The sequence below is a fragment of the Triticum urartu genome, chromosome 4A (genome assembly GCF_056163025.1).
Source record: "Triticum urartu cultivar PI428250 chromosome 4A, HENAU_Tu73, whole genome shotgun sequence".
In the NCBI taxonomy this organism is placed as follows: domain Eukaryota; kingdom Viridiplantae; phylum Streptophyta; class Magnoliopsida; order Poales; family Poaceae; genus Triticum; species Triticum urartu.
This window is the reverse complement of record NC_141876.1, coordinates 429281735-429289612: the sequence shown is the minus strand read 5'-3', so window position 1 is coordinate 429289612 and position 7878 is coordinate 429281735.

The window sequence follows — 7878 nt, the reverse complement described above, 5'->3', positions numbered from 1 at the left end:
CGAGGACTAGGAAGGGGACGACTCGGAGCCGGGGAAGACGCAGTAGTGGATGCCCACGCGAAGAGGAGTACGAGGGTTCACTGGTTCGGCTGCGGTGTGAGGCTGCTGTCGCTGCAGAATAACAGGGGGTGTGGGTGAGTAGAGGGATGGCCTGGCCAGCGGTGGGAGTAGTAGGGGGCGGTGAGGCCTCCGCGGCATCACAGACGGCCACGGGAGGCAGGAGCATGCGGCACGACCGGTGCTGGTTTGGGCGGCTGGAGCAAGAAGACCAGAGGTTGAAGAAGCACTACGGCCGTTGTATGAACATCGTACGGTAAGAGGAGCTAGAATCGTTCATATTGACTAAGTTGACAAAGCCCTCCATCCCCGTCAACTTGGTAGGCCCACAAGTCAGCCTCCCACTATGCTGGGTTCCAGCTGGAGGGGGAATATTCATTTTTTTGTGCGTAATAAGGAGGCACTTCCTTGCGTGCAAATATAGCCGATGGGTCCGACATGTCAGCGGGGGGCACGTTATTTTCGCGAAATACAGAGGCCCTTCCGGTTGGTCCCAGATGTCAGGTGGAGGAATCATTATTTTGCGCGTAGTAAGGAGGCATTTCCTTGTGTGCGGCCGTGGACCTAGCTGTCAACCTCTCCACGCATAGTCTACTTCCGATGGTGCCATTCGTTGACCACGTTGACCACGCCGCGCCAAGCGCATCCAAGGTGGTGGACAACGGCGAGGCCCCGGACAGCAACGAGCCGGAGATGGGAAGACGAGGGAGTAGAGTCGCAGACGGAGAGGTGTATGAGGGTTAACAGGTTCTAGTGCGGTGTGGTTCGGCAATCAGTGGAGAAGAACAGGAGGTGTGGAGGGGTGGAGGGATGGCCTGGCCAACAGTGGAGTAGCGCTTCATAGCGAAGCGTGCTAAGCAGAGCTTCTAGCAGTAGGAGGCGGGAGGTGGTCCTGACGGCGCTGGAGGAAGAAGACGAGAGATTGAAGATGGATGCCGGTCGTTGGATGTAAATCGAATGGCTAACATGTCAGAATCATTTGTTGATTAAATTGACAACGACTTGCGTTGACTTCGACCTATTGGCCCACATTTCAGCCTCCAAAAATGTGGCACGTATTCAACCCATTTTTTCAGAATTTATAGTCTTTTTTTGCGCGGTAGAATTTACAGTCAATTTGATATTTTTTGAATTACGGCCATTGGCTGGGCTGGGTGAACAGATAATGTAGCGTCCACGCGGCCCATTTATTTTATTTCCTAAAAAATTATAGGCCATTTGCACTTTCTCGAAATACCCGATTTTGCTGGGCTGATTCTAATTATAATGTTGGGTTGGGCCAGCAATGTTATCAAAAAATAAGAAGGGGCTAAGAATTTTGTTATAAATATATTTAAATAATAAGTGATATTATTACATTCATCCTTAAATCTTACCAAGCTTTTGTACACAATCACTACGATTTTCGTGCCAAAACAATCCAGGATTTTATTTGTTAAGAAATTATTTTTATAAGTTAATAATATGTGGGATATTGTTTTCTTACATATGTAAGTATCTGTTAAATATATGATGACAATAAAAATAATATATAATAATATATAAAATAATTTAAATATATATAATATAGTTAGAAGGGAAACATAAGTTGGACCTGGTGTTCCTATTCTTATATAGAAAAATAGAACAGACCTCTGCGTTTTCTTCAAAAAAATACATAAATTGGGCTGCCAAAAATAAAACCTCGGATGGGAGGTCCATAGGCCGGTCGATACATAACGTCCCTAAGAAAATACAAACAGGCCTATGGACCTCCCATCCGAGGTCGTGGGCTGCGCATGTTAAAAATGAAAGCCTAGATAGGACAGCCCAAAACCACGTCCAACACTTGCCAAAACTTCGTCCCTTGTTTTCTCTGTGTTTCGCACACTCGACATTGTGTGGGCATTTTGACTGTGCATCGTATGAAGATGTGCTATGCATGAATGTTGATCAGCATGATGTTAACTGACTGGTAGTTCTATTTTCGACCATGAATAAAACTTCCAACGTGATGTTAACCCTGTTTGAAAAGGCCGTGTTAATATAAATGCTCTGCCTCTGAAAGTTGCAGTTTCTTATCTGAAACTGAACTTGCAGTTTCTTATCTGAAACTGAAACTTGCAGTTTCTTCTCTGAGAATCACATTGTCTGCACTTTTATACTCCTATGAAACTACATTTTTTTAAGTGCTAAAAAAAGATCTCTAGAATTCATAAAATACTACATATGCTCAGTACTGCAAATCTGAAATTCAAAAGACATTCATATATGAAAGTACTCTCAAAATACACAACACAAAACACAATTCACAACCTGCAAATACTGACAACCCTAAGCTCCTCCTGACAATTCACAACCTGCCCGACTATTGGGCTGGGGGGGTAGCCCCCTCCTATTCCTCGGCAGCAAACAGCCACCCTGTGAGACGATGTGAACGACGAGGGAGACGATGGCGGGGAAGTGTCGTTGGGCCAACTGCTTTTCTCCTCTTGTAGTTGGGTTCGGTCGACGAAGACTCCATCGGCTCGCTCTGGCAGGACACCCTCACAAACGGCACCCTGTAGATGCTCGATCCTTCAATCTCTGGTGGATGCTCCATCTGGGATCGATACTCCACCACCGCTCCCTCACGATCGGATTCGGTGAATCTGTTTGCTCCATGGCCCAGAGGAGCAGCTCTATGTACTCCGGCGCGACTCCCTCCGGGAGTACCGTCGCCTTTTCTCTCTATTGCAGATATTTGGCCATGGATGTCGTCGTCGCCGCTAGTTGGTCCTTGTTGTGAAACCAAGACTGTATCTCCAACATCCTAGCTAGCTTCACAGGGTCGCGTCTGTGATCCTCACGTATCGGTTGTACTCCTCCATCGATCTACTTCTCCAGAGCACCTTCACTCGCCGGCGGTGGTTTTTGAATGGAAGAGGAGAGGAGCAACGCTGGTTTTGGATTAGAACGGGAGAGGAGCGACGCTGGTTTTGGACTGGAACAGGAGAGGAGGGGCGGTAGTTTTGAAATGGAAGAGGAGAGGAGTGGCGCTGCATTTAGATTGGAACAGGAGAGGAGCGGCGGTGGTTTAAGAGGAGAAGATAATTAAATCACCACATATTAGTCCCGCTGTAATTAAATCACCACATATTAAACTGATTCCGCTGCTCGTTGCATACGCTGATTGGGAGAAATAAATACCCAGCCGTAGCTTGCACTAGGGATGTGCACGTGAGGCTTGCATGCGGCTACATGCGGAGGGAGGCGAGACAATTGAATTACTTAATGCCGCTCCTACTCGTCCCCGCACGTCCTTCAATACTACGGCAGTTCGCTCCTAGTCGCCCCGTCCATTCACATTACGGCAGTTCCACTAATCCTAGCCCTCCTCCCAAATCCATGGCGTCCCAAATCTCCACGATCGGCGGTGAGTACAAGGTTAGAACCATCACCGGCGATGAGTTCGATGTCATCTACACCCGTTCTTCCGCGACGGTGAAAGGATGCCTTTCTCGCTTTAGATGCATGTTCGAAGACTCAGATGATGAGTGGGTCGCTGGGCTAGATGTTGAGTACACCACAGTCCTGGGACTAGAGAAGGATCTAAAGGACGAAGAGAGGAAGAAGCCCGCTGTGATCCAGGTTTGCGTGCATGACTTATGCTTGGTCTACCACATATGCCATGCCGACGTTGAGTGCCAGGAATTTAAGGACTTCCTCGAGAGCAACCTAGTCAAATTCGTTACGGTAGACTTTGGTAACGACAAAGAAGTCCTGCGTCGGATAGGCCTTGTTGTAGGCAACACCTTCGACCTCCAGAAGAATTGGCTGGTGTCCTCTCGTCAGCCTTCAATGCTGACCATGGCAGGAGCCATGGTTCATCCTTCGTATGGTAAACTGGAGAAACCTCCATACACGTTTCATCGTCATGCATGGCAGCGGAATGTACTAGATATAGACCACATCCACTACGCTGCAATGGATGGCTACCTTTGCTTCAATATATACAAGGGTTGGATGAAGAGCAACAACCAAGTGTGCGGTTCAAGCAAAGAAGTATCGGCCAAGAGGAAGAGGGACAAGGACGAAGTCGAGGACGTGGACGAGGACTCCGAGTAAGGTGGCAGTGTCCTTGCTCATGGTGGTTCTAATGCAGTGTCTACCGGAATAGTTGCAAAGTTTAATTTCAGGTGTGCTTAATTTAATTGGAGGGGTCTGTTGTGATGAGCCCCCAGCAGAACTATGTTATGTTTCTTCTCGTTACTTTAACTCTTCAGTACGTACATACTAGTATTTCTTACAGTTCATCTTTTAGTTGGTATAGTACTACCACTCGTTTCTTCACATTATATACGCACAATATATATGGCCAACATCATATAGCCAGCAGTTTAGTTGTCAAAGAATTTCAGGGTGCTTAGTTTTATTTGAGGGGTGGGTTGTGCTGGACACCATTATTGTGACTAGCCTTTTTAATAGTACTATATGCATAATTTGGCGACGAGCGCTCTCTATATGTACCACCTTTTTAATTTCAAGTTTTGCTCCATGGCGCAATCCATTGATACTACTACTGTACAAAAGTATACATTTTTTAAAAGGCTAGAGGGCGGGGCAGTCTAGCTTGGTTGGTTTCACGAGAGGTAAGGGCCTTTGTGATTTGACGGCTCATTACAGCTGGAAGGCGGGGCCTTGTGATTTGACTGCTCTTATAAATGCGCCGACGACCTGATCGAGGAGGAGCAAAGAACCGTGCGGTATACTCAAGTTCTCCACTGGAGTCGTACCGCGACGGAGGAGCACGAAACACGGCAGCCCAGTGCCATATGGCGATAAAAATGATCTAATTTTCTAGTCATCTCATTGTTAGCATTGTTCTATTCATTCCCTCAAAAAAAAGCATTGTTCTATTCATGCCTCGCAGAGAACGTGACACGTGTGGCGAAACACCCGAAGCAAAAGATGAAACACAGGAGCAAAAGAAGAAGGAAGATTATCACCCCAAATGATCTAATTCACCGCGGAGTCATAACTGCTTCTTCATCACCTCCATGACCTCCATCTCCATGCGCGTCACCTCCGCCATCTTCTTCATTCTGTCCATGACGCGGGATTTCTCGACGCGAGCCTTCATCATCTGCCCCACGGCCGCATTACGTACCTTGACAGCAGCCGGGTGCTCGATGCGGAGCTTCGCCAACTCCTCCTTCTGTTCCATGACAAGGGCCTGCAGCATCTTCATCGAGGAACTACTATTCTCATGCAGCTTCTTCCAGCCGACGTTCTTCTCCTTCAACAGGTCGATCTCGTGGCAGAGCTTCGCCTTGTCCTCCTGAAGTCACAGGATTTCACTGGTTGCCTTCTTCTCCGAGGCAATGCTCTTCTTCAGCAGCATCACCAAGCCGGCGGTCAACTCCCCCTACTGATTGAGCTCAGCAGGCATGTCGTCGAGGCTCTCCTTCAGCAACTCCATCAAGCCTGGGATGAACTCCTGCTTATTGAGGTGCTTATTGAGCTGATCGGGCATGCCGTCGAGGGATAACGACTCCAGCTCCGCCGGCTCGGCATGTTTGCCTCCGCGGCTAGGGCGCTCCTGGGTGCCATCACCTGCCCATGAGAGATATTTCGAGGTCTCTGCATGGCGGCGAGCCCTCACTTTTTTTTCGCAGCCTTGGTTGCCGCTCCCTTGTTACGAGTAGTTCTCGACCTAGAGCTCTGCTCACCGGCCATGGCAACGACGGACGAAGAAGAAGCACTTATGAGGAGGAAAGGTAGAGTAATTTTTGGTTAGGTAGTTCCCCTTTTTATAACCTAAGTACTAGCACTAGTACTAATACCTGCATAGTGGGAACACGTTCAGGTTTGGTACGTACTAGTAGGTGTGAGCAGGCTTTCGAATGTGATGGGAACAAGGTAAAGATTAATTGATGGTTTTGGTTTCGAGGCCCGAAATGGCTCCCGATGAGTTTAGCGGAACATAAATTTCAAGTACTACACTGCTCAAATGCATAAATATTATGTTACTATCAAAAATTGGCACAAAATACGAAGGAGACCAATGGAAGTACCACTAGCAACCCATGATTTAACTACTCGCATGCGCGCAGTGGAGTAATAATGTCTTTCTTCCGCCCTCACGTCCACTCAATTTGCATGCGCTGTATTAATTGACCATCAATGAAGTGAACGACTTTACACGCGTCAAATTATCACATGGGGTGGATCTTGGTACAAAATTGCATCCGCCCGTGTACCCGCGTGTGCGTGCGAGGGAATGAGTGCATGCGTGGCGTGCGTGCACATCTTCGCTTCATGCATGTACTGCCAGTATGGCTCAGGGAGGACGTGTACATTCTTCTGGAACCAGCAGCACGTCACTGTGATCAATCCACGCAAGGAGGTCGCGACAACGCCTCCACATGTGCCACGTGGCTTCATGAACTGTAAGAGAGACACTGTGTAGCATTCCATTGGTATTCTAATTTACGTGTTTTGCACATACTCGAAGTACTAGTAAGGTACATGTGCATTGCACGCATCAGATTTTGCAACCAAATTATGATTAAATACCACACTATAGCATGTAAGCTCTGAGTCATATATGCCTGATGTAGCCCTTCATTTAATTCTTATAGTTCATCTCATTCAAAATCAATTAGTTTTTATAAAAAAGCTAAGAACGCGGGAATAGGAAAAACATGGGATTATAGTGGAATGTCGTCTTGAATCCTACAGGATTGTATGAGTGTTTGATTGTGCATAGAAAAAAACGCAGAATTCTTTCAAAGAGGTTTGAGTGGATGGGATGTTTCCTATGAAATCTATTGCAAATGAATCATATGGAAAAATTCCCATGGTTTACAATCCTATGAATCAAACAACCAAGATAGGAAAAATTCCTAATGATTAGAATCCTCCAAAATTCCTTAGAATCCTTTGAATCAAAGAAGCCCTTAATCTATTTTATGATTCATGTAATTGTGTGTTGTAAAGCATAAAGTAAAAACAAATAATGGCAATTCAACTAGAAAAAAACTTTGGGCAATTATGATACGGAAGATTCTAGAACAAAAGAGAACCACTGTTGTTTTGAGGTTTGTGCATTTTGCTTAAGTTCAACCATGGAGTCTGCTAGATTGTACATGTGGCAAAATCCGGTGGGGGGCTAGAAGATGGTGCGAGGGGCCGAGTGGAGGGAGACTATGAAGGAATGCACAAGTGCGAGATCGATATTTAGAGAGAGAGAGGGCGAACACGTGCGATGTTGCGCGCAGTGGCGGAGCCATGAAAAATAAATGAGCTAGGGGGCCAAGCATTGCTAATCCTTTACGAGGAGGGTCAATTCATGAACTTAAACCATTTTTAGCAGCAATTGTCTAATGATCACATTCATATTAGCCTCGATATATAGTGATTATAGGGGGGAGGGTGGCAGGGCCCTTACTGCCCCATGTCTTCGCCATTGTGCACGCGTCTGAGAGATGAAGCGGAAGGCATGGATGATGAGAGGGGGGCGTTGGATATATAATTAATGTGGGTGTATTAGCTATATATGTTAATCCTATATAGAGAGGTATAGATTGATCGATGTGGACGCGGGAAAGAGGGTGAGACCTCACTGGATATATCGATTGATCAGTTTGTGTAGAAAACTATGAAAGACCTAGCTATATACACACATACATATATAGAGGAACATCGATCGTTGCGCATGCACGTGTGAGAGATAAAGAATGCCCGATATGATGGAGAGGGGGATGTGTGTGGGTGTGTGACTTCATGGGAGACCGACCTGAAGAAAAAGATTGCATGCGTGCGATGAATAATGCCGACTGGTAGTGTGTGTGCATGCAT